Source organism: Geotrypetes seraphini, chromosome 5, assembly GCF_902459505.1.
Source record: "Geotrypetes seraphini chromosome 5, aGeoSer1.1, whole genome shotgun sequence".
NCBI classification, from domain to species: Eukaryota; Metazoa; Chordata; class Amphibia; order Gymnophiona; family Dermophiidae; genus Geotrypetes; species Geotrypetes seraphini.
The window spans coordinates 148,259,485-148,285,808 of record NC_047088.1 but is presented as its reverse complement, the minus strand read 5'-3'; the positions used below and the strand labels follow the sequence as shown (position 1 = coordinate 148,285,808).

Below are 26,324 nucleotides of genomic sequence, written 5' to 3'. Positions count from 1 at the left end.
GACTCCCGTTTCCAACTCAGGCTTCCACTGTTTATAGCACACTCTCAGAAGCAGATTCCCAAACAGGCACTAACAGTCATGTCAGTAAGCACGCTTGAAACGGAGACAGCATAAGATGGGTTGAAGAGGTATGGGAATTCACAAACAGAGGAAATGAAACTCTCCTAAGAGTTTCCAAAAGATACCGTGAATAGTACTGGGCAAGATGTGGCTGTGATGGAAAACTCTAGCTGGAGAGAACCTAACAGACCTTTCTACCCTCCTGTGCCGTGTTTGTGTGTGAGCCGGGGAATATTGCCAGCCATACTTTGTGGCTAGAAGCTGGAAAGTATCCGTATCAGCAGAGTCAGACTGGAAGGGGCCAGTCATAACTAGGGTCAACTGAACTGATGCCAGGGTGATCTAGCAGGTAAGCCACTTATGATGCTGTATATCTTTATTTGATGTAGTCTTTCCTTCTTTTCCAAGAAAAGAAGCAGTAAGCTGCCACCGGCTGCTGGAGAACCATTTGTACCTGGGGAGAAGAAGAAGGAGAAGGCGGAGGAGGGCAGGAAGAAACAGAAGCACATTGGACACTTCAGCACATTGCTCCAGTGGCGCAATCGGTTAGCGCGCGGTACTTATAAAGCAGTACTTGCTCAAAGACGTGCCGAGGCTGTGAGTTCAAACCTCACCTGGAGCATGCTTTTCTCTTACCTTCTTGCAGTGTCATATCAAGGTAGAAAGATAGAAAAGATCGTCTTGTAGACAAGCAAGTGGCAACTGCCGATAACTTCCGCTGAGCAAATATATCTAAAATAAAATAGTCAATATATAGCCTAATAGTGGCTTGCCTTCAGTAAGAACAAATATTCAAGGCGCTGCTGGAAGAAGCCCAACAGAACACTAGAGAGAAAGGGGGTATGGCTGGATTTCATGAAAGGACAGAGACCTTAGAAAGCCGGGGGGGTGGGAAATAGAGCCAGTACCAACCACAGTCCTAAATACACCCTACTCTACCCTGACCAACCCAACCATGAAAAACAAACACAGCAAACACCTACCCCATCATCCTTTCAATTCATTATATGCCTCCCCAGATTTCAAGTATTTAGCATTTTCCTCAAAGTTATCTAATCAATCGTTGCTTGACCTTCAAATGGCATTCTATTCCACCAGACAGGAGATTTGCATCCTATAAGAGTTTGTTCTTTCATCTTGAGATTTCTGTAGCTGTTCAATCGGATGGCGCGTGCCAGAAGGGCCATTCCAACCTCAGCTTCCTCTATGCCCTGCACCTGAGAGTGTGAGAGAGAGATTGTTCTAGTCAAATACAGGACTACAAGATAAATACGGCAGAGCCATTTACAGAGGACAGAGAGGAAGGCAAGACTTGAACCCACTTGAGGACAGCACAATAGTAATTATTGTAATTCTTTAAGGACAGGGCCACATCATTTTGCATGTCCAAGATGAGAATGGTCAGAAAATTATTTCAAACTTTTTTTCACTTCCATCAACCTGTTTAAGTCTTGAGATGGTTTGTTTTCCTCCATTGATCTCTGCTCTTTATTTCTACTGGTGAGCTACATTATTTGGAAAGCAATTTTGCCCCCATTATCGCGGGAGTCTGTCTCTCTGTAGGTGTTTGAGTCCTGGCAGCCCTGACTTCAATGCTTTTTTTTCTTACCCACAGCTTCAACCGACTTCTTTCTAAGAAGGGTTCACCTTCTGGACTCGCTACTGGGAAACATCCTTTGTTTTTTTTTTGTTTTTATATTCGGACACGCTAACAGCAATAACAAAGAGATTTTTAGAACAAGCAGCTAAATAGGGATATAACCAAAAGGTGCCATGATCCTGGTGTGATTTGAACACACAGCCTTCTGATCTGGAGTCAGACGCGCTACCGTTGCGCCACAGGGTCTGCGTGGCGCATCTGCCGAGAGCATATAACATCTTGGTTCCTCTGGAATGACTCCCGTTTCCAACTCAGGCTTCCCCTGTTTAAAGCACACTCTCAGAAGCAGATTCCCAAACAGGCACTAACAGTCATGTCAGTAAGCACGCTTGAAACGGAGACGGCATAAGATGGGTTGTAGAGGTATGGGAATTAACAAACAGAGGAAATGAAACTCTCCTAAGAGTTTCCAAAAGATACCGTGAATAGTACTGGGCAAGATGTGGCTGTGATGGAAAACTCTAGCTGGAGAGAACCTAACAGACCTTTCTACCTCCTGTGCCGTGTTTGTGTGTGAGCCGGGGAATATTGCCAGCCTTACTTTGTGGCTAGAAGCTGGAAAGTATCCGTATCAGCAGAGTCAGACTGGACGGGGCCAGTAATAACTAGGGTCAACTGAACTGATGCCAGGGTTGATCTAGCAGGTAAGCCACTTATGATGCTGTATATCTTTATTTGATGTAGTCTTTCCTTCTTTCCAAGAAAAGAAGCAGTAAGCTGCCAACGGCTGCTGGAGAACCATTTGTACTGGGGAGAAGAAGAAGGAGAAGGCGGAGGAGGGCAGGAAGAAACAGAAGCACAATTGGACTACTTCAGCACATTGCTCCAGTGGCGCAATCGGTTTAGCGCGCGGTACTTATAAAGAGCAGTACTTGCTCAAAGACATGCGAGAGCTGTGAGTTCAAACCTCACCTGGAGCATAGCTTTTTCTCTTACCTTCTTGCAGTGTCATATCAAGGTAGAAAGATAGAAAAGATCGTCTTGTAGACAAGCAAGTGGCAACTGCCGATAACTTCCGCTTGAGCAAATATATCTAAAATATAAATAGTCAATATATAGCCTAATAGTGGCTTGCCTTCAGTAAGAACAAATATTCAAGGCGGCTGCTGGAAGAAGCCCAACAGAACACTAGAGAGAAAGGGGGTATGGCTGGATTTCATGAAAGGACAGAGACTTAGACAGCCGGGGGGGGGGTGGGAAATAGAATCCAGTACCAACCACAGTCCTAAATACACCCTACTCTACCCTGACCAACCCAACCATGAAAAAACAAACACAGCAAACACCTACCCCATCATCCTTTCAATTCATTATATGCCTCCCCAGATTTCAAGTATTTAGCATTTTCCTCAAATGTTATCTAATCAATCGTTGCTTGACCTTCAAATGGCATTCTATTCCACCAGACAGGAGATTTGCATCCTATAAGAGTTTGTTCTTTTCATCTTGAGATTTCTGTAGCTGTTCAATCGGATGGCGCGTGCCAGAAGGGCCATTCCAACCTCAGCTTCCTCTATGCCCTGCACCTGAGAGAGTGAGAGAGAGATTGTTCTAGTCAAATACAGGACTACAAGATAAATACGGCAGAGCCAGTTTACAGAGGACAGAGAGGAAGGCAAGACTTGAACCCACTTGAGGACAGCACAATAGTAATTATTGTAATTCTTTAAGGACAGGGCCACATCATTTTGCATGTCCAAGATGAGAATGGTCAGAAAATTATTTCAAACTTTTTTTCACTTCCATCAACCTGTTTTAAGTCTTGAGATGGTTTGTTTTCCTCCATTGATCTCTGCTCTTTATTTCTACTGGTGAGCTACATTATTTGGAAAGCAATTTTTGCCCCCATTATCGCGGGAGTCTGTCTCTCTGTAGGTGTTTGAGTCCTGGCAGCCCTGACTTCAATGCTTTTTTTTCTTACCCACAGCTTCAAACCGACTTCTTTCTAAGAAGGGTTCACCTTCTGGACTCGCTACTGGGAAACATCCTTTGTTTTTTTTTGTTTTTATATTCGGACACGCTAACAGCAATAACAAAGAGATTTTTAGAACAAGCAGCTAAATAGGGATATAACCAAAGGTGCCATGATCCTGGTGTGATTTGAACACACAGCCTTCTGATCTGGAGTCAGACGCGCTTACCGTTGCGCCATCAGGGTCTGCGTGGCGCATCTGCCGAGAGCATATAACATCTTGGTTCCTCTGGAATGACTCCCGTTTCCTAACTCAGGCTTCCCCTGTTTAAAGCACACTCTCAGAAGCAGATTCCCAAACAGGCACTAACAGTCATGTCAGTAAGCACGCTTGAAACGGAGACGGCATAAGATGGGTTGTAGAGGTATGGGAATTAACAAACAGAGGAAATGAAACTCTCCTAAGAGTTTCAAAAAGATACCGTGAATAGTACTGGGCAAGATGTGGCTGTGATGGAAAACTCTAGCTGGAGAGAACCTAACAGACCTTTCTACCCTCCTGTGCCGTGTTTGTGTGTGAGCCGGGGAATATTGCCAGCCATACGTTGTGGCTAGAAGCTGGAAAGTATCCGTATCAGCAGAGTCAGACTGGAAGGGGCCAGTCATAACTAGGTCAACTGAACTGATGCCAGGGTGATCTAGCAGGTAAGCCACTTATGATGCTGTATATCTTTATTTGATGTAGTCTTTCCTTCTTTTCCAGAAAAGAAGCAGTAAGCTGCCAACGGCTGCTGGAGAACCATTTGTACCTGGGGAGAAGAAGAAGGAGAAGGCGGAGGAGGGCAGGAAGAAAACAGAAGCACATTGGACACTTCAGCACATTGCTCCAGTGGCGCAATCGGTTAGCGCGCGGGGGTACTTATAAAGCAGTACTTGCTCAAAGACATGCCGAGGCTGTGAGTTCAAACCTCACCTGGGAGCATGCTTTTCTCTTACCTTCTTGCAGTGTCATATCAAGGTAGAAAGATAGAAAAGATCGTCTTGTAGACAAGCAAGTGGCAACTGCCGATAACTTCCGCTGAGCAAATATATCTAAAATAAAATAGTCAATATATAGCCTAATAGTGGCTTGCCTTCAGTAAGAACAAATATTCAAGGCGCTGCTGGAAGAAGCCCAACAGAACACTAGAGAGAAAGGGGTATGGCCTGGATTTCATGAAAGGACAGAGACCTTAGACAGCCGGGGGGAGAGGGGTGGGTGGGGAAATAGAACCAGTACCAACCACAGTCCTAAATACACCCTACTCTACCCTGACCAACCCAACCATGAAAAACCAAACACAGCAAATCACCTACCCCATCATCCTTTCAATTCATTATATGCCTCCCCAGATTTCAAGTATTTAGCATTTTCCTCAAAGTCATCTAATCAATCGTTTGCTTGACCTTCAAAATGGCATTCTATTCCACCAGACAGGAGATTTGCATCCTATAAGAGTTTGTTCTTTCATCTTGAGATTTCTGTTAGCTGTTCAATCGGATGCGCGTGCCAGAAGGGCCATTCCAACCTCAGCTTCCTCTATGCCCTGCACCTGAGAGAGTGAGAGAGAGATTGTTCTAGTCAAATACAGGACTACAAGATAAATACGGCAGAGCCGTTTACAGAGCACAGAGAGGAAGGCAGGATTTGAACCCACTTAAGGACAGCACAATAGTAATTATTGTAATTCTTTAAGGACAGGGGCCACATCATTTTGCATGTCCAAGATGAGAATGGTCAGAAAATTATTTCAAACTTTTTTTTCACTTCCATCAACCTGTTTAAGTCTTGAGATGGTTTGTTTTCCTCCATTGATCTCTGCTCTTTATTTCTACTGGTGAGCTACATTATTTGGAAAGCAATTTTGCCCCCATTATCGCGGGAGTCTGTCTCTCTGTAGGTGTTTGAGTCCTGGCAGCCCTGACTTCAATGCTTTTTTTTCTTACCCACAGCTTCAACCGACTTCTTTCTAAGAAGGGTTTCACCTTCTGGACTCGCTACTTGGAGAAACATCCTTTGTTTTTTTTTGTTTTTATATTCGGACACGCTAACAGCAATAACAAAGAGATTTTTAGAACAAGCAGCTAAATAGGGATATAAACAAAAGGTGCCATGACCCTGGTGTGATTGAACACTACAGCCTTCTGATCTGGAGTCAGACGCGCTACCGTTGCGCCACAGGGTCTGCGTAGAGCATCTGCCGAGAGCATATAACATCTTGGTTCCTCTGGAATGACTCCCGTTTCCAACTCAGGCTTCCCCCTGTTTATAGCACACTCTCAGAAGCAGATTCCCAAACAGGCACTAACAGTCATGTCAGTAAGGCACGCTTGAAACGGAGACAGCATAAGATGGGTTGTAGAGGGATGGGAATTCACAAACAGAGGGAAATGAAACTCTCCTAAGAGTTTCCAAAAGATACCGTGAATAGTACTGGGCAAGATGTGGCTGTGATGGAAAACTCTAGCTGGAGAGAACCTAACAGACCTTTCTACCCTCCTGTGCCGTGTTTGTGTGTGAGCCGGGAATATTGCCAGCCAATACTTTGTGGGCATAGAAGCTGGAAAGTATCCGTATCAGCAGAGTCAGACTGGAAGGGGCCAGTAATAACTAGGGTCAACTGAACTGATGCCAGGGTGATCTAGCAGGTAAGCCACTTATGATGCTGTATATCTTTATTTGATGTAGTTCTTCTCCTTCTTTTCAAGAAAAGAAGCAGTAAGCTGCCACCGGCTGCTGTGAGAACCATATGTACCTGGGGAGAAGAAGAAGAAGGAGAAGGCGGAGGAGGGCAGGAAGAAACAGAAGCACATTGGACACTTCAGCACATTGCTCCAGTGGACGCAATCGGTTAGCGCGCGGTACTTATAAAGCAGTACTTGCTCAAAGACATGCCGAGGCTGTGAGTTCAAACCTCACCTGGAGCATGCATTTTCTCTACCTTCTTGCAGTGTCATATCAAGGTAGAAAAGATAGAAAAGATCGTCTTGTAGACAAGCAAGTGGCAACTTGCCGATAACTTCCGCTGAGCAAATATATATCTAAAATAAAATAGTCAATATATAGCCTAATAGTGGCTTGCCTTCAGTAAGAACAAATATTCAAGGCGCTGCTGGAAGAAGCCCAACAGAACACTAGAGAGAAAGGGGGTATGGCTGGATTTCATGAAAGGACAGAGACCTTAGAAAGCCGGGGTGGTGGGAAATAGAGCCAGTACCAACCACAGTCCTAAATACACCCTACTCTACCCTGACCAACCCAACCATGAAAAACTAACACAGCAAACACCTACCCCATCATCCTTTCAATTCATTATATGCCTCCCCAGATTTCAAGTATTTAGCATTTTCCTCAAAGTTATCTAATCAATCGTTGCTTGACCTTCAAATTGGCATTCTATTCCACCAGACAGGAGATTTGCATCCTATAAGAGTTTGTTCTTTCATCTTGAGATTTCTGTAGCTGTTCAATCGGATGGCGCGTGCCAGAAGGGCCATTCCAACCTCAGCTTCCTCTATGCCCTGCACCTGAGAGAGTGAGAGAGAGATTGTTCTAGTCAAATACAGGACTACAAGATAAATACGGCAGAGCCATTTACAGAGGACAGAGAGGAAGGCAAGACTTGAACCCACTGAGGACAGCACAATAGTAATTATTGTAATTCTTTAAGGACAGGGCCACATCATTTTGCATGTCCAAGATGAGAATGGTCAGAAAATTATTTCAAACTTTTTTTTCACTTCATCAACTCTGTTTAAGTCTTGAGATGGTTTGTTTTTCCTCCATTGATCTCTGCTCTTTATTTCTACTGGTGAGCTACATTATTTGGAAAGCAATTTTTGCCCCCATTATCGCGGGAGTCTGTCTCTCTGTAGGTGTTTGAGTCCTGGCAGCCCTGACTTCAATGCTTTTTTTTCTTACCCACAGCTTCAAACCGACTTCTTTCTAAGAAGGGTTCACCTTCTGGACTCGCTACTGGGAAACATCCTTTGTTTTTTTTTTTGTTTTTATATTCGGACCACGCTAACAGCAATAACAAAGAGATTTTTAGAACAAGCAGCTAAATAGGGATATAACCAAAAGGTGCCATGATCCCTGGTGTGTGATTTGAACACACAGCCTTCTGATCTGGAGTCAGACGCGCTACCGTTGCGCCACAGGGTCTGCGTAGAGCATCTTGCCGAGAGCATATAACATTCTTGGTTCCTCTGGAATGACTCCCGTTTCCAACTCAGGCTTCCCCTGATTTAAAGCACACTCTCAGAAGCAGGATTCCCAAACAGGCACTAACAGTCATGTCAGTAAGCACGCTTGAAACGGAGACGGCATAAGATGGGTTGTAGAGGTATGGGAATTAACAAACAGAGGAAATGAAACTCTCCTAAGAGTTTCCAAAAAGATACCGTGAATAGTACTGGGCAAGATGTGGCTGTGATGGAAAACTCTAGCTGGAGAGAACCTAACAGACCTTTCTACCCTCCTGTGCCGTGTTTGTGTGTGAGCCGGGGAATATTGCCAGCCATACTTTGTGGCTAGAAGCTGGAAAGTATCCGTATCAGCAGAGTCAGACTGGAAGGGGCCAGTCATAACTAGGGTCAACTAAACTGATTGCCAGGGTGATCTAGCATGGTAAGCCACTTATGATGCTGTATATCTTTATTTGATGTAGTCTTTCCTTCTTTTCCAAGAAAAGAAGCAGTAAGCTGCCACCGGCTGCTGGAGAACCCATTTGTACCTGGGGGAGAAGAAGAAGGAGAAGGCGGAGGAGGGCAGGAAGAAACATGAAGCACATTGGACACTTCAGCACATTGCTCCAGTGGCGCAATCGGTTAGCGCGCGGGGGTACTATAAAGCAGTACTTGCTCAAAGACATGCCGAGGCTGTGAGTTCAAACCTCACCTGGAGCATGCTTTTCTCTTACCTTCTTGCAGTGTCATATCAAGGTAGAAAGATAGAAAAGATCGTCTTGTAGACAAGCAAGTGGCAACTGCCGATAACTTCCGCCTGAGCAAATATATCTAAAATAAAATAGTCAATATATAGCCTAATAGTGGCTTGCCTTCAGTAAGAACAAATATTCAAGGCGCTGCTGGAAGAAGCCCAACAGAACACTAGAGAGAAAGGGGGTATGGCTGGATTTCATGAAAGGACAGAGACCTTAGACAGCCGGGGGGAGAGGGGTGGGTGGGAAATAGAAGCCAGTACCAACCACAGTCCTAAATACACCCTACTCTACCCTGACCAACCCAACCATGAAAAACAAACACAGCAAACACCTACCCCATCATCCTTTCAATTCATTATATGCCTCCCCAGATTTCAAGTATTTAGCATTTTCCTCAAAGTTATCTAATCAATCGTTGCTTGACCTTCAAATGGCATTCTATTCCACCAGACAGGAGATTTGCATCCTATAAGAGTTTGTTCTTTCATCTTGAGATTTCTGTAGCTGTTCAATCGGATGGCGCGTGCCAGAAGGGCCATTCCAACCTCAGCTTCCTCTATGCCCTGCACCTGAGAGAGTGAGAGAGAGATTGTTCTAGTCAAATACAGGACTACAAGATAAATACGGCAGGAAGAACCATTTACAGAGGACAGAGAGGAAGGCAAGACTTGAACCCACTTGAGGGACAGCACAATAGTAAATTATTGTAATTCTTTAAGGACAGGGCCACATCATTTTGCATGTCCAAGATGAGAATGGTCAGAAAATTATTTCAAACTTTTTTTCACTTCCATCAACCTGTTTAAGTCTTGAGATGGTTGTTTTCCTCCATTGATCTCTGCTCTTTATTTCTACTGGTGAGCTACATTATTTGGAAAGCAATTTTGCCCCCATTATCGCGGGGAGTCTGTCTCTCTGTAGGTGTATTGAGTCCTGGCAGCCCTGACTCAATGCTTTTTTTTCTTACCCACAGCTTCAACCGACTTCTTTCTAAGAAGGGTTCACCTTCTGGACTCGCTACTGGGAAACATCCTTTGTTTTTTTTTGTTTTTATATTCGGACACGCTAACAGCAATAACAAAGAGATTTTTAGAACAAGCAGCTAAATAGGGATATAACCAAAAGGTGCCATGATCCCTGGTGTGATTTGAACACACAGCCTTCTGATCTGGAGTCAGACAGCGCTACCGTTGCGCCACAGGGTCTGCGTGGAGCATCTGCCGAGAGCATATAACATCTTGGTTCCTCTGGAATGACTCCCGTTTCCAACTCAGGCTTCCCCTGTTTATAGCACACTCTCAGAAGCAGATTCCCAAAACAGGCACTAACAGTCATGTCAGTAAGCACGCTTGAAACGGAGACAGCATAAGATGGGTTGTAGAGGTATGGGAATTAACAAACAGAGGAAATGAAACTCTCCTAAGAGTTTCCAAAAGATACCGTGAATAGTACTGGGCAAGATGTGGCTGTGATGGAAAACTCTAGCTGGAGAGAACCTAACAGACCTTTTCTACCCTCCTGTGCCGTGTTTGTGTGTGAGCCGGGGAATATTGCCAGCCATACTTTGTGGCTAGAAGCTGGAAAGTATCCGTATCAGCAGAGTCAGACTGGAAGGGGCCAGTCATAACTAGGGTCAACTAAACTGATGCCAGGGGTGATCTAGCAGGTAAGCCACTTATGATGCTGTATATCTTTATTTGATGTAGTCTTTCCTTCTTTTCCAAGAAAAGAAGCAGTAAGCTGCCACCGGCTGCTGGAGAACCATTATGTACCTGGGGAGAAGAAGAAGGAGAAGGCGGAGGAGGGCAGGAAGAAACAGAAGCACATTGGACACTTCAGCACATTGCTCCAGTGGCGCAATCGGTTAGCGCGCGGTACATTATAAAGCAGTACTTGCTCAAAGACATGCCGAGGCTGTGAGTTCAAACCTCACCTGGAAGCATGCTTTTCTCTACCTTCTTGCAGTGTCATATCAAGGTAGAAAGATAGAAAAGATCGTCTTGTAGACAAGCAAGTGGCAACTGCCGATAAACTTCCGCTGAGCATAATATATCTAAAATAAAATAGTCAATATATAGCCTAATAGTGGCTTGCCTTCAGTAAGAACAAAAATTTCAAGGCGCTGCTGGAAGAAGCCCAACAGAACAACTAGAGAGAAAGGGGGTATGGCTGGATTTCATGAAAGGACAGAGACCTTAGACAGCCGGGGGGGTGGGAAATAGAGCCAGTACCAACCACAGTCCTAAATACAACCCTACTCTACCCTGACCAACCCAACCATGAAAAACAAACACAGCAAACACCTACCCCATCATCCTTTCAATTCATTATATGCCTCCCCAGATTTCAAGTATTATATTATTTTCCTCAAAGTTATCTAATCAATCGTTGCTTGACCTTCAAATGGCATGCTATTCCACCAGACAGGAGATTTGCATCCTATAAGAGTTTGTTCTTTCATCTTGAGATTTCTGTAGCTGTTTCAATCGGATGGCGCGTGCCAGAAGGGCCATTCCAACCTCAGCTTCCTCTATGCCCTGCACCTGAGAGAGTGAGAGAGAGATTGTTCTAGTCAAAATACAGGACTACAAGATAAATACGGCAGAACCATTTACAGAGGACAGAGAGGAAGGCAAGACTTGAACCCACTTGAGGACAGCACAATAGTAATTATTGTAATTCTTAAGGACAGGGCCACATCATTTGCATGTCCAAAATGAGAATGGTCAGAAAAATTATTCAAACTTTTTTTCACTTCCATCAACCTGTTTAAGTCTTGAGATGGTTTGTTTTCCTCCATTGATCTCTGCTCTTTATTTCTACTGGTGAGCTACATTATTTGGAAAGCAATTTTGCCCCCATTATCGCGGGAGTCTGTCTCTCTGTAGGTGTTTGAGTCCTGGCAGCCCTGACTTCAATGCTTTTTTTTCTTACCCACAGCTTCAACCGACTTCTTTCTAAGAGGGTTCACCTTCTGGACTCGCTACTGGGAAACATCCTTTGTTTTTTTTTGTTTTTTATATTCGGACACGCTAACAGCAATAACAAAGAGATTTTTTAGAACAAGCAGCTAAATAGGGATATAACCAAAAGGTGCCATGATCCTGGTGTGATTTGAACACACAGCCTTCTGATCTGGAGTCAGACGCGCTACCGTTGCGCCACAGGGTCTGCGTGGAGCATCTGCCGAGAGCATATAACATCTTGGTTCCTCTGGAATGACTCCCGTTTCCAACTCAGGCTTCCCTGTTTAAAGCACACTCTCAGAAGCAGATTCCCAAACAGGCACTAACAGTCATGTCAGTAAGCACGCCTTGAAACGGAGACGGCATAAGATGGGTTGTAGAGGTATGGGAATTAACAAACAGAGGAAATGAAACTCTCCTAAGAGTTTCAAAAAGATACCGTGAATAGTACTGGGCAAGATGTGGCTGTGATGGAAAACTCTAGCTGGAGAGAACCTAACAGACCTTTCTACCCTCCTGTAGCCGTGTTTGTGTGTGAGCCGGGGAATATTGCCAGCCATACTTTGTGGCTAGAAGCTGGAAAGTATCCGTATCAGCAGAGTCAGACTGGAAGGGGCCAGTCATAACTAGGGTCAACTGAACTGATGCCAGGGTGATCTAGCAGGTAAGCCACTTATGATGCTGTATATCTTTATTTGATGTAGTCTTTCCTTCTTTTCAAGAAAAGAAGCAGTAAGCTGCCACCGGCTGCTGGAGAACCATTTGTACCTGGGGAGAAGAAGAAGGAGAAGGCGGAGGAGGGCAGGAAGAAACAGAAGCACATTGGACACTTCAGCACATTGCTCCAGTGGCGCAATCGGTTAGCGCGCGGTACTTATAAAGCAGTACTTGCTCAAAGACATGCCGAGGCTGTGAGTTCAAACCTCACCTGGAGCATGCTTTTCTCTTACCTTCTTGCAGTGTCATATCAAGGTAGAAAGATAGAAAAGATCGTCTTGTAGACAAGCAAGTGGCAACTGCCGATAACTTCCGCTGAGCAAATATATCTAAAATAAAATAGTCAATATATAGCCTAATAGTGGCTTGCCTTCAGTAAGAACAAATATTCAAGGCGCTGCTGGAAGAAGCCCAACAGAACACTAGAGAGAAAGGGGTATGGCTGGATTTCATGAAAGGACAGAGACCTTAGACAGCCGGGGGAGAGGGGGGGGTGGGAAATAGAGCCAGTACCAACCACAGTCCTAAATCACCCTACTCTACCCTGACCAACCCAACCATGAAAAACAAACACAGCAAACACCTACCCCATCATCCTTTCAATTCATTATATGCCTCCCCAGATTTCAAGTATTTAGCATTTTCCTCAAAGTCATCTAATCAATCGTTGCTTGACCTTCAAATGGCATTCTATTCCACCAGACAGGAGATTTGCATCCTATAAGAGTTTGTTCTTTCATCTTGAGATTTCTGTAGCTGTTCAATCGGATGGCGCGTGCCAGAAGGCCATTCCAACCTCAGCTTCCTCTATGCCCTGCACCTGAGAGAGTGAGAGAGAGATTGTTCTAGTCAAATACAGAACTACAAGATAAATACGGCAGAGCCATTTACAGAGGACAGAGAGGAAGGCAAGACTTGAACCCACTTGAGGACAGCACAATAGTAATTATTGTAATTCTTTAAGGACAGGGCCACATCATTTTGCATGTCCAAGATGAGAATGGTCAGAAAATTATTTCAAACTTTTTTTCACTTCCATCAACCTGTTTAAGTCTTGAGATGGTTTGTTTTCCTCCATTGATCTCTGCTCTTTATTTCTACTGGTGAGCTACATTATTTGGAAAGCAATTTTGCCCCCATTATCGCGGAGTCTGTCTCTCTGTAGGTGTTTGAGTCCTGGCAGCCCTGACTTCAATGCTTTTTTTTCTTACCCACAGCTTCAACCGACTTCTTTCTAAGAAGGGTTCACCTTCTGGACTCGCTACTGGGAAACATCCTTTGTTTTTTTTTTGTTTTTATATTCGGACACGCTAACAGCAATAACAAAGAGATTTTTAGAACAAGCAGCTAAATAGGGATATAACCAAAAGGTGCCATGACCCTGGTGTGATTTGAACACACAGCCTTCTGATCTGGAGTCAGACGCGCTACCGTTGCCACAGGTCTGCATAGAGCATCTGCCGAGAGCATATAACATCTTGGTTCCTCTGGAATGACTCCCGTTTCCAACTCAGGCTTCCCCTGTTTATAGCACACTCTCAGAAGCAGATTCCCAAACAGGCACTAACAGTCATGTCAGTAAGCACGCTTGAAACGGAGACAGCATAAGATGGGTTGTAGAGGTATGGGAATTAACAAACAGAGGAAATGAAACTCTCCTAAGAGTTTCCAAAAGATACCGTGAATAGTACTGGCAAGATGTGGCTGTGATGGAAAACTCTAGCTGGAGAGAACCTAACAGACCTTTCTACCCTCCTGTGCCGTGTTTGTGTGTGAGCCGGGGAATATTGCCAGCCATACTTTGTGGCTAGAAGCTGGAAAGTATCCGTATCAGCAGAGTCAGACTGGAAGGGGCCAGTCATAACTAGGGTCAACTAAACTGATGCCAGGGTGATCTAGCAGGTAAGCCACTTATGATGCTGTATATCTTTATTTGATGTAGTCTTTCCTTCTTTTCCAAGAAAAGAAGCAGTAAGCTGCCACCGGCTGCTGGAGAACCATTTGTACCTGGGGAGAAGAAGAAGGAGAAGGCGGAGGAGGGCAGGAAGAAACAGAAGCACATTGGACACTTCAGCACATTGCTCCAGTGGCGCAATCGGTTAGCGCGCGGTACTTATAAAGCAGTACTTGCTCAAAGACATGCCGAGGCTGTGAGTTCAAACCTCACCTGGAGCATGCTTTTCTCTTACCTTCTTGCAGTGTCATATCAAGGTAGAAAGATAGAAAAGATCGTCTTGTAGACAAGCAAGTGGCAACTGCCGATAACTTCCGCTGAGCAAATATATCTAAAATAAAATAGTCAATATATAGCCTAATAGTGGCTTGCCTTCAGTAAGAACAAATATTCAAGGCGCTGCTGGAAGAAGCCCAACAGAACACTAGAGAGAAAGGGGGTATGGCTGGATTTCATGAAAGGACAGAGACCTTAGACAGCCGGGGGGAGAGGGGTGGGTGGGAAATAGAACCAGTACCAACCACAGTCCTAAATACACCCTACTCTACCCTGACCAACCCAACCATGAAAAACAAACACAGCAAACACCTACCCCATCATCCTTTCAATTCATTATATGCCTCCCCAGATTTCAAGTATTTAGCATTTTCCTCAAAGTCATCTAATCAATCGTTGCTTGACCTTCAAATGGCATTCTATTCCACCAGACAGGAGATTTGCATCCTATAAGAGTTTGTTCTTTCATCTTGAGATTTCTGTAGCTGTTCAATCGGATGGCGCGTGCCAGAAGGGCCATTCCAACCTCAGCTTCCTCTATGCCCTGCACCTGAGAGAGTGAGAGAGAGATTGTTCTAGTCAAATACAGGACTACAAGATAAATACGGCAGAACCATTTACAGAGGACAGAGAGGAAGGCAAGACTTGAACCCACTTGAGGACAGCACAATAGTAATTATTGTAATTCTTTAAGGACAGGGCCACATCATTTTGCATGTCCAAAATGAGAATGGTCAGAAAATTATTTCAAACTTTTTTTCACTTCCATCAACCTGTTTAAGTCTTGAGATGGTTTGTTTTCCTCCATTGATCTCTGCTCTTTATTTCTACTGGTGAGCTACATTATTTGGAAAGCAATTTTGCCCCCATTATCGCGGGAGTCTGTCTCTCTGTAGGTGTTTGAGTCCTGGCAGCCCTGACTTCAATGCTTTTTTTTTCTTACCCACAGCTTCAACCGACTTCTTTCTAAGAAGGGTTCACCTTATGGACTCGCTACTGGGAAACATCCTTTGTTTTTTTTTGTTTTTATATTCGGACACGCTAACAGCAATAACAAAGAGATTTTTAGAACAAGCAGCTAAATAGGGATATAAACAAAAGGTACCATGACCCTGGTGTGATTTGAACACACAGCCTTCTGATCTGGAGTCAGACACGCTACCGTTGCGCCACAGGGTCTGCGTAGAGCATCTGCCGAGAGCATATAACATCTTGGTTCCTCTGGAATGACTCCCGTTTCCAACTCAGGCTTCCCCTGTTTATAGCACACTCTCAGAAGCAGATTCCCAAACAGGCACTAACAGTCATGTCAGTAAGCACGCTTGAAACGGAGACAGCATAAGATGGGTTGTAGAGGGATGGGAATTCACAAACAGAGGAAATGAAACTCTCCTAAGAGTTTCCAAAAGATACCGTGAATAGTACTGGGCAAGATGTGGCTGTGATGGAAAACTCTAGCTGGAGAGAACCTAACAGACCTTTCTACCCTCCTGTACCGTGTTTGTGTGTGAGCCGGGGAATATTGCCAGCCATACTTTGTGGCTAGAAGCTGGAAAGTATCCGTATCAGCAGAGTCAGACTGGAAGGGGCCAGTCATAACTAGGGTCAACTGAACTGATGCCAGGGTGATCTAGCAGGTAAGCCACTTATGATGCTGTATATCTTTATTTGATGTAGTCTTTCCTTCTTTTCCAAGAAAAGAAGCAGTAAGCTGCCACCGGCTGCTGGAGAACCATTTGTACCTGGGGAGAAGAAGAAGGAGAAGGCGGAGGAGGGCAGGAAGAAACAGAAGCACATTGGACACTTCAGCACATTGCTCCAGTGGTGCAATCGGTTAGCACGCGGTACTTATAAAGCAGTACTTGCTCAAAGACATGCCGAGGCTGTGAGTTCAAACCTCACCTGGCGCATGCTTTTCTCTTACCTTCTTGCAGTGTCATATCAAGGTAGAAAGATAGAAAAGATCGTCTTGTAGACAAGCAAGTGGCAACTGCCGATAACTTCCGCTGAGCAAATATATCTAAAATAAAATAGTCAATATATAGCCTAATAGTGGCTTGCCTTCAGTAAGAACAAATATTCAAGGCGTTGCTGGAAGAAGCCCAACAGAACACTAGAGAGAAAGGGGGTATGGCTGGATTTCATGAAAGGACAGAGACCTTAGACAGCCGGGGGGAGAGGGGGGTGGGAAATAGAGCCAGTACCAACCACAGTCCTAAATACACCCTACTCTACCCTGAACAAACCAACCATGAAAAACAAACACAGCAAACACCTACCCCATCATCCTTTCAATTCATTATATGCCTCCCCAGATTTCAAGTATTTAGCATTTTCCTCAAAGTCATCTAATCAATCGTTGCTTGACCTTCAAATGGCATTCTATTCCACCAGACAGGAGATTTGCATCCTATAAGAGTTTGTTCTTTCATCTTGAGATTTCTGTAGCTGTTCAATCGGATGGCGCGTGCCAGAAGGGCCATTCCAACCTCAGCTTCCTCTATGCCCTGCACCTGAGAGAGTGAGAGAGAGATTGTTCTAGTCAAATACAGGACTACAAGATAAATACGGCAGAGCCACTTACAGAGGACAGAGAGGAAGGCAAGACTTGAGGACAGCACAATAGTAATTATTGTAATTCTTTAAGGACAGGGCCACATCATTTTGCATGTCCAAGATGAGAATGGTCAGAAAATTATTTCAAACTTTTTTTCACTTCCATCAAACTGTTTAAGTCTTGAGATGGTTTGTTTTCCTCCATTGATCTCTGCTCTTTATTTCTACTGGTGAGCTACATTATTTGGAAAGCAATTTTGCCCCCATTATCGCGGGAGTCTGTCTCTCTGTAGGTGTTTGAGTCCTGGCAGCCCTGACTTCAATGCTTTTTTTTCTTACCCACAGCTTCAACCGACTTCTTTCTAAGAAGGGTTCACCTTCTGGACTCGCTACTGGGAAACATCCTTTGTTTTTATATTCGGACACGCTAACAGCAATAACAAAGAGATTTTTAGAACAAGCAGCTAAATAGGGATATAACCAAAAGGTGCCATGATCCTGGTGTGATTTGAACACACAGCCTTCTGATCTGGAGTCAGACGCGCTACCGTTGCGCCACAGGTTCTGCCTAGAGCATCAGCCGAGAGCATCTTGGTTCCTCTGGAATGACTCCCGTTTCCAACTCAGGCTTCCCCTGCTTATAGCACACTCTCAGAAGCAGATTCCCAAACAGGCACTAACAGTCATGTCAGTAAGCACGCTTGAAACAGAGACAGCATAAGATGGGTTGTAGAGGTATGGGAATTCACAAACAGAGGAAATGAAACTAACCTATGAGTTTCCAAAAGATACCGTGAATAGTACTGGGCAAGATGTGGCTGTGATGGAAAACTCTAGCTGGAGAGAACCTAACAGACCTTTCTATCCTCCTGTGCCGTGTTTGTGTGTGAGCCGGGGAATATTGCCAGCCATACTTTGTGCCTAGAAGCTGGAAAGTATCCGTATCAGCAGAGTTAGACTGGAAGGGGCCAGTCATAACTAGGGTCAACTGAACTGATGCCAGGGTGATCTAGCAGGTAAGCCACTTATGATGCTGTATATCTTTATTTGATGTAGTCTTTCCTTCTTTTCCAAGAAAAGAAGCAGTAAGATGCCACCGGCTGCTGGAGAACCATTTGTACCTGGGGAGAAGAAGAAGGAGAAGGCGGAGGAGGAGAGGAATTAACAGAAGCACATTGGACACTTCAGCACATTGCACACTTCAGCACATTGCTCCAGTGGCGCAATCGGTTAGCGCGCGGTACTTATAAGGCAGTACTTGCTCAAAGACATGCCGAGGCTGTGAGTTCAAATCTCACCTAGAGCATGCTTGTCTCTTATCTTCTTGCAGTGTCATGTCAAGGTAGAAAGATAGAAAAGATCGTCTTGTAGTCAAGCAAGTGGCAACTGCCGATAACTTCCGCTGAGCAAATATATCTAAAATAAAATAGTCAATATATAGCCTAATAGTGGCTTGCCTTCAGTAAGAACAAATATTCAAGGCGCTGCTGGAAGAAGCCCAACAGAACACTAGAGAGAAAGGGGGTATGGCTGGATTTCATGAAAGGACAGAGACCTTAGATAGCCGGGGGGAGAGGGGGGGTGGGAAATAGAGCCAGTACCAACCACAGTCCTAAATCACCCTACTCTACCCTGACCAACCCAACCATGAAAAACAAACACAGCAAACACCTACCCCATCATCCTTTCAATTCATTATATGCCTCCCCAGATTTCAAGTATTTAGCATTTTCCTCAATGTCATCTAATCAATGGTTGCTTGACCTTCAAATGGCATTCTATTCCACCAGACAGGAGATTTGCATCCTATAAGAGTTTGTTCTTTCATCTTGAGATTTCTGTAGCTGTTCAATCAGATGGCGCGTGCCAGAAGGGCCATTCCAACCTCAGCTTCCTCTATGCCCTGCACCTGAGAGAGTGAGAGAGAGATTGTTCTAGTCAAATACAGGACTACAAGATAAATACGGCAGAGCCATTTACAGAGGACAGAGAGGAAGGCAAGACTTGAACCCACTTGAGGACAGCACAATAGTAATTATTGTAATTCTTTAAGGACAGGGCCACATCATTTTGCATGTCCAAGATGAGAATGGTCAGAAAATTATTTCAAACATTTTTTCACTTCCATCAACCTGTTTAAGTCTTGAGATGGTTTGTTTTCCTCCATTGATCTCTGCTCTTTATTTCTACTGGTGAGCTACATTATTTGGAAAGCAATTTTGCCCCCATTATCGCGGGAGTCTGTCTCTCTGTAGGTGTTTGAGTCCTGGCAGCCCTGACTTCAATGCTTTTTTTTCTTACCCACAGCTTCAACCGACTTCTTTCTAAGAAGGGTTCACCTTCTGGACTCGCTACTGGGAAACATCCTTTGTTTTTTTTTGTTTTATATTCGGACACGCTAACAGCAATAACAAAGAGATTTTTAGAACAAGCAGCTAAATAGGGATATAAACAAAAGGTGCCATGACCCTGGTGTGATTTGAACACACAGCCTTCTGATCTGGAGTCAGACGCGCTACCGTTGCGCCACAGGGTCTGCGTAGAGCATCTGCCGAGAGCATATAACATCTTGGTTCCTCTGGAATGACTCCCGTTTCCAACTCAGGCTTCCCCTGTTTATAGCACACTCTCAGAAGCAGATTCCCAAACAGGCACTAACAGTCATGTCAGTAAGCACGCTTGAAACGGAGACAGCATAAGATGGGTTGTAGAGGTATGGGAATTAACAAACAGAGGAAATGAAACTCTCCTAAGAGTTTCCAAAAGATACCGTGAATAGTACTGGGCAAGATGTGGCTGTGATGGAAAACTCTAGCTGGAGAGAACCTAACAGACCTTTCTACCCTCCTGTGCCGTGTTTGTGTGTGAGCCGGAGAATATTGCCAGCCATACTTTGTGGCTAGAAGCTGGAAAGTATCCGTATCAGCAGAGTCAGACTGGAAGGGGCAGGTCATAACTAGGGTCAACTGAACTGATGCCAGGGTGATCGAGCAGGTAAGCCACTTATGATACTGTATATCTTAGTTGATGTAGTCTTTCCTTCTTTTCTAAGAAAATAAGCAGTAAGCTGCCACCGGCTGCTGGAGAATCATTGGTACCTGGGGAGAAGAAGAAGGAGAAGGGGAGGGAGGAGAAGAAACAAAAGCACATTGGACACTTCAGCACATTGCTCCAGTGTCGCAATCGGTTAGCGTGCGGTACTTATAAGGCAGTACTTGCTCAAAGACATGCTGAGGCTGTGAGTTCAAAGCTCACCTGGAGCATGCTTTTCTCTTACCTTCTTGCAGTGTCATGTCAAGGTAGAAAGATAGAAAAGATCGTCTTGTAGATAACTTCCGCTGAGAAATATATATAAATAAAACAGCCAATATACAGCCTAATAGTGGCTTGCCTTCAGTAAGAACAAATATTCAAGGCGCTGCTGGAAGAAGCCCAACAGAACACTAGAGAGAAAGTGGGTATGGCTGGATTTCATGAAAGGACAGAGACCTTAGACAGCCGGGGGGAGAGGGGGGTGGGAAATAGAGCAAGTACCAACCACAGTCCAAAATATACCCTACTCTACTCTGACCAACTCAACCCTGAAAAACACACACAGCAAAAACCTACCCCCATCATCCTTTCAATTCATTATATGCCTCCCCACATTTCAAATATTTAGCATTTTCCTCAGTCATCTAATCAATCGTTGCTTGGCCTTCAAATGGCATTCTATTCCACCAGACAGGAGATTTGCATCCTATAAGAGTTTGTTCTTTCATCTCGAGATTTCTGTAGCTGTTCAATCGGATGGCGCGTGCCAGAAGGGCCATTCCAACCTCAACTTCCTCTATGCCCTGCACCTGAGAGAGTGAGAGAGAGATTGTTCTACTCAAATACAGGACTACAAGATAAATACGGCAGAGCCATTTACAGAGCACAGAGAGGAAGGCAGGAATTGAACCCACGTGAGGACAGCACAATAGTAATTATTGTAATTCTTTAAGGACAGGGCCACATCATTTTGCATGTCCAAGGTGAGAATGGTCATAAAATTATTTCAAACTTTTTTTCTTCCATCAAACTGTTTAAGTCTTGAGATGGTTTGTTTTCCTCCATTGATCTCTGCTCTTTATTTCTACTGGTGAGCTACATTATTTGGAAAGCAATTTTGCCCCCATTATCGGGGGAGTCTATCTCTCTGTAGGTGTTTAAGTCCTGGCAGCCCTGACTTCAATGCTTTTTTTCTTACCAACAGCTTCCACCGACTTCTTTCTAAGAAGGGTTCACCTTCTGGACTCGCTACTGGGAAACATCCTTTGTTTTTTTTTGTTTTTATATTCGGACACGCTAACGGCAATAACAAAGAGATTTTCAGAACATGCAGCTAAATAGGGGATATAACCAAAAGGCAGTGGCGTACCAAGGGGGGGAGGGGCGTGGGGGGCAGTCCGCCCCGGGTGCCTAGCCCTGAGGGTGTGCTCCTGGTCCGGTCCGGTTCGGTTCCTCACCCCCTGCGCCGGGTGTCGCGTCTGGAAACAACCTGCAGCAAGATCGCAATGCCAGCGATCTTTGCTTGCTTCGGCTGTTTCCTCCGCCGCGGTCCCGCCCCTCCTCTGACGTCAGAGGAGGTGCGGGACCGTGGCGGAGGAAACAGCCGAAGCAAGCAAAGATCGCTGGCATCGCGCGATCTTGCTGCAGGCTGTTTCCCCAGGGAAATGACGCGGGGAGGCTGGGGGAATAAGCAGTGCTTCGTGGTGGTGGTGGTGGGGTCGAGCGGTCCTTTGGGTTAGTGGGGGGGCAGCAGGCCTTCAGGGTGGGGCGGGCAGGCAGACCTTGTGCAGGGCGGGAGACAGGCCTTCAAGGGGGACAGGCAGGCCTTCTGAGGGGGGTGACAGGCTGTCGGGGGGGGGGGTGCAGGCCTTAGGGGGGGGACAGGCCTTCCAGGGAGGGCACAGGCCTTCAAGGGGGGGACAGGCAGGCAGGCTTTCAAGGGGGGGACAGGCCTTCGAGGGGGGTGTAGGCCTTCGGGGGGACAGGCCTTCGGGGGGGTGCAGGCCTTCGGGGGGGGGCAGGCCTTCGAGGGGGGTGTAGGCCTTTGAGGGGGGTGTAGGCCTTCGGGGGGGTGAAGGCCTTCAAGGGGGGGGACAGGCCTTCGGGGGGGCAGGCCTTCAAGGGGAACAGGCAGGTAGGCCTTCAAGGTGGGGGACAGGCCTTCGGGGGGGGTGCAGGCCTTCGGGGGGGGGGAACAGGCCTTCCGGGGGGGGGGCAGGCCTTCAAGGGGAGCAGGCAGGCAGGCCTTCAAGGTGGGGACAGTCCTTCAGGGGAGGGTGGGCCCTGGTGTAGAAGTACACGGAGGGAAGGGGGAGGGGTTCAAAGAGACGTGCATATGCCGGACTTTGGGTGGGAAGAAATAATGGGTCTGAAAATAGAGGAGAGAGAGAGAGATGATAGACATGGGTTTTAGGGAGGGAAGGAACAGAAAGGGAGAGAAGTTGGACATAAGGGATGGTGTGGAGGGGGGGATAGAGATACTGGTTAGGAGGGTAGTTGGGAAAAGAAAGGGAGAGATGGTGGACCCTGGGGTGGTGGGGAAGGAGAGAGAGCTGCTGGATGAAAGGGTAGTTAAGAAAAGGTGGATCTGTGGAGGGAGACAAAAAAAGGAAAGATGCCAGACATCCGGGGGAGGGAAGGGAAACGGAAGGGGAGGACAGAGATGGCAGATGGATGGTTAGCACGGAGAAAGAAGAAAGAAGGAGACCCTGGCAAGCAAGTTATCAGAGAACAACCAGAGCCTTGGACCAACAAGATTTGAAAAATAACCAGATAACAAAAAGGTAGAAAAACTAATTTTATTTTCTGCTTTGTGATTACAATATGTCAGATTTGAAATGTGTATCCTGCCAGAGCTGGTGTTAGACCACAAACATGAGCTAGGATTTAACAGAGAGAGGAAAAGTCCTTTTGTTTCTTTATTTTATTTACACCACAGCGCCAGTGTGATTAGGAGAAGCCAAAGGGGGGGGGGGGGGGTGAAAAAGCTATAAAATAAACCCACCAGGATGTTTGAAAAAAACACCCAATTGGGCAGGAAAATCGAATCGATAAACCAATTCAATAGGCTGAATCGAATCGAAAATTTTTTTCCTGAATCTGGCAGCACTAGTTTGCGCTACTGTCTTAGACCTGGGATTGGGGAGAGATGGCATCCTCAGTACCTTATAATGCAAGTGAAATGAGGATTTGGTCAGATTTTTGAAGGGTCTGCACTCTGCAGAAGAAAAATATTGTATAGGCCGGGGACATGAGACAGCAGGAAAATGGAACTTTTCTTCCTTCTATTTTTGTGAATGGAAAGGCTGAGGATGTCAGAGAGTTCAGTTAAAATATGTGCTTTATAAGAAAATATAATAATGTGTTTTATAAAGTTTATAGCATTGCTGGCCTACCCGGTGAGGTGTTCCTAGTGGTGGTGGCGGCAGCGTGTCAATGTGTTGAGAAGAAGAGGTGATGTGGGAAATTCTGCTGAGCAAACTCTGGGCCCATTTCCACCCCCCAGTTAGTCCACTCCACTCAACTGGTTCACACACTGAGTGGGTCTTTGGGTGTTGTTCCTTGGTAGTTGTTTTGGGATCTCTTCCAGTGGTTTGTCAGTATCTCCTTCTGGTCCAAGGAAGGAAACTTTGTTAACCTTAGCACTGACCTACAGAGTCTCTCCAGCGTGACTCGGCAGGACAGCTCCATTGATACCGGGAGCTGCCCCATCGTGGGACTGACCCTCAGCCACAGAGAGAGAACCTCGGGCCGCGTGGGAGTCCAACTCCGCCACCCGAGGTCTCCTGCAGCTCAACTTTTTGTTTTTTTGTTTTGCTCTACTTTTTCAGGGCAGCTCCATTGATTCCGGAGCTGCCCCAACACTGCCTGACCCTCCGGCTGTAGGGACGAAGCTTCGGGACGCGTGGGAGTCCAGCTCCGTCTCCCGAAACCCCCTGCAAGCCAGTCTCTCCAGCGTGACTCGGCAGGACAGCTCCATTGATACCGGGAGCTGCCCCATTGTGGGACTGACCCTCAGCCGCAGAGAGAGAACCTTGGGTCGCGTGGGAGTCCAGCTCCGCCTCCCAAGCCCTCCTGCGGCTCAACTTTTGTCTTTATTCCTGTCAAGTTTATTCATAATTGTCAAGTTCCATCCTGACTTAGTCAACAATCCCGGCTAAGATTCTCCTGACTCTATACACTGTTTAAATCTGCCAAGGATCACCAGATTCTTTTCAACTGTTTATGCTCTGCTACTCAATTGATTATACTTATTGCTTTAGTTTGCTAAAGATCCCCAGATTTTATTCAACTGTCTATCCCCTGCTGAGGACCTCCAGGTTCCTCTCAACTGTTTATGTCCTTGCCTAATTACTAAGATCCACCTGATTCTATTCAATTGTTTTAGTCCTGCCCAATTTTTTTAGTCCTGCCCAGTGCTGCCCAATTGTTTTAGTCCTGCCCAATCGTCCTGCTCTCCTCAATTGCAAACCGTCCACTACTCTTGCCTCCCACCCCCCCAAAGGCCCTCCAAACCCCCACCATGAAGCCACACCTATGGATCCTTCTTCTCCTTATCTGTTCATCCTCCAATACCTCCTTCTGCCTGAACCCTCCCCCCCTAATTTACTGAACCCCATCACTGTCAGCCCTATCTACCCTGGTGCTAAAATCCCCACACTTTGGCGCACCAGAAGCTACCCCTCCAAAAAAAATCCCCGAAGAATCAATCAAGCCTCCCTAAAGCCCATTCCCTTTGCCAACCCTCCCAACCCCACCTCAGACACTCTCACCCCAGTCCCTTCTCTATACTGCAACGCCAGATCCGCATGCAACAAAACACAAATTTTGAAGGATCTTCTTGAAGATCTCAATCCCGGTTTTTATTCATCACCGAAACTTGGATCGCAAAAGACGACTTCTTCTCTCAAAATGAACTCTGCTCTCACGGTTACCAAGGCCTCTTCTCTCCCAGAATTAACCGGAAAGGAGGTGGTCTAGCACTCCTCCATAAATCATTCTTCGACATCTAGCTTCTTGAAAAGGGTAGCCAGGCTTCCCTAGAATACATGCTAGCCTCTGTCAATGATGAGCTCCACCCGCACCCACTAGGTATCCTGCTTTTATATCGCCCACCTTCATCCCTCTGGAACAAATACTCTGACCTCGTCCTTGAGACCATTACAAATGCCTTCCTCAGATTTCAAAGATTACTAATCATTGGGGATATTAATCTTCACTTAAACGATACCACCAACAAGGATGCATTTGATCTCATCAACTTCCTCACCTCTTTAGGCTTCCCCCCCGGCTCCCTCCCCAACCCATGAAAAGGGACATGCGTTAGACATCATCAGCTTCATCGACCTCACCGAATACAAAACTTCGATCGACGACACTCGCTGGGACTCCATCCCCTGGTCCGACCACTTCCTAGGGGCTTTCTGCCTCCCCATTTTCATGTCCCACCTCGAACCCCCCCTCGTTCCCCCAATCCTATTACCTTCTGGAAAAAAATTGCGAGCGATTTGTTCTGGGTCAAATTCCTCAACCTAATTCCCACCTTCCCCAACCCTCCAAACCCTGAATATAACTATACAAAAACAAAACACGCAGAGAAAAAATTAATTAATATAAATTCTCAAAACTGACACATTTTGATCACTAAATTTAAAATACTTATTTTTCATACAATTTTTCAATCACTAATCTTCCACCACCCCTGGGGCTAGCAATGCAAAAACAAACACGACATGTACTTTAAATGCTTACAATGTTAGCCTACATGGTAAGTAGATGCGGCCGCTGTACCTAATCGCGGCAGAGATCTCCCTGCCGTGATTAGCATAGTGACCGCGGCTACAGCTGCAAGTCTCCCCTCCCCCCAGCGATCACGGCAGGAGGGCACCCAACCCCTCCTGTAGACCCCCCCCAACGGCCCTCCCGACAATCGCAGCAGAAGGGTACCCAACCCCTCCTGCCGGTCCTCCCAATGGCCTCCCTAAGATCGCCGGCAGGAGGGTACCCAACCCCTCCTGCTGGACCCCCCCCAACGAACCCTCCCACCCCGGAACCCCCTTAGTCTTACTTTCCAAGTTGGACCGGACGGCTCCTCACACGTATGGCCAGCAGGCTTGCCTCCGTCCAAATGAGGCGGGCCCGCCCCTACCCTGCCCAACCCACAGGATCCTAGGGCCTGATTGGTCTAGGCACCTAAAGCCACTCC

General features: G+C 45.9%; 11 non-coding genes across 11 annotated transcripts; 5 read left to right on the top strand and 6 right to left on the bottom strand.

Annotated features, from left to right (window-relative positions):
- Positions 1–587: 587 nt before the first annotated feature.
- TRNAI-UAU lies at positions 588–682 on the top strand. Its single transcript has 2 exons — positions 588–625; positions 647–682. It is a non-coding gene; the product is annotated as a tRNA-Ile (tRNA).
- A 1,152-nt stretch (positions 683–1,834) lies between these two features.
- TRNAW-CCA lies at positions 1,835–1,906 on the bottom strand. Its single transcript has one exon. It is a non-coding gene; the product is annotated as a tRNA-Trp (tRNA).
- Positions 1,907–5,785: 3,879 nt separating this feature from the next.
- TRNAW-CCA lies at positions 5,786–5,857 on the bottom strand. Its single transcript has one exon. It is a non-coding gene; the product is annotated as a tRNA-Trp (tRNA).
- Positions 5,858–11,716: 5,859 nt separating this feature from the next.
- Positions 11,717–11,788, bottom strand: TRNAW-CCA. Its single transcript has one exon. It is a non-coding gene; the product is annotated as a tRNA-Trp (tRNA).
- A 636-nt stretch (positions 11,789–12,424) lies between these two features.
- TRNAI-UAU lies at positions 12,425–12,519 on the top strand. The gene is made up of 2 exons: positions 12,425–12,462; positions 12,484–12,519. It is a non-coding gene; the product is annotated as a tRNA-Ile (tRNA).
- A 1,861-nt stretch (positions 12,520–14,380) lies between these two features.
- TRNAI-UAU lies at positions 14,381–14,475 on the top strand. The gene is made up of 2 exons: positions 14,381–14,418; positions 14,440–14,475. It is a non-coding gene; the product is annotated as a tRNA-Ile (tRNA).
- Positions 14,476–15,637: 1,162 nt separating this feature from the next.
- TRNAW-CCA lies at positions 15,638–15,709 on the bottom strand. Its single transcript has one exon. It is a non-coding gene; the product is annotated as a tRNA-Trp (tRNA).
- A 636-nt stretch (positions 15,710–16,345) lies between these two features.
- On the top strand, positions 16,346–16,440 carry TRNAI-UAU. The gene is made up of 2 exons: positions 16,346–16,383; positions 16,405–16,440. It is a non-coding gene; the product is annotated as a tRNA-Ile (tRNA).
- A 1,139-nt stretch (positions 16,441–17,579) lies between these two features.
- On the bottom strand, positions 17,580–17,651 carry TRNAW-CCA. The gene has a single exon. It is a non-coding gene; the product is annotated as a tRNA-Trp (tRNA).
- Positions 17,652–18,297: 646 nt separating this feature from the next.
- On the top strand, positions 18,298–18,392 carry TRNAI-UAU. Its single transcript has 2 exons — positions 18,298–18,335; positions 18,357–18,392. It is a non-coding gene; the product is annotated as a tRNA-Ile (tRNA).
- A 1,158-nt stretch (positions 18,393–19,550) lies between these two features.
- Positions 19,551–19,622, bottom strand: TRNAW-CCA. Its single transcript has one exon. It is a non-coding gene; the product is annotated as a tRNA-Trp (tRNA).
- Positions 19,623–26,324: the final 6,702 nt, after the last annotated feature.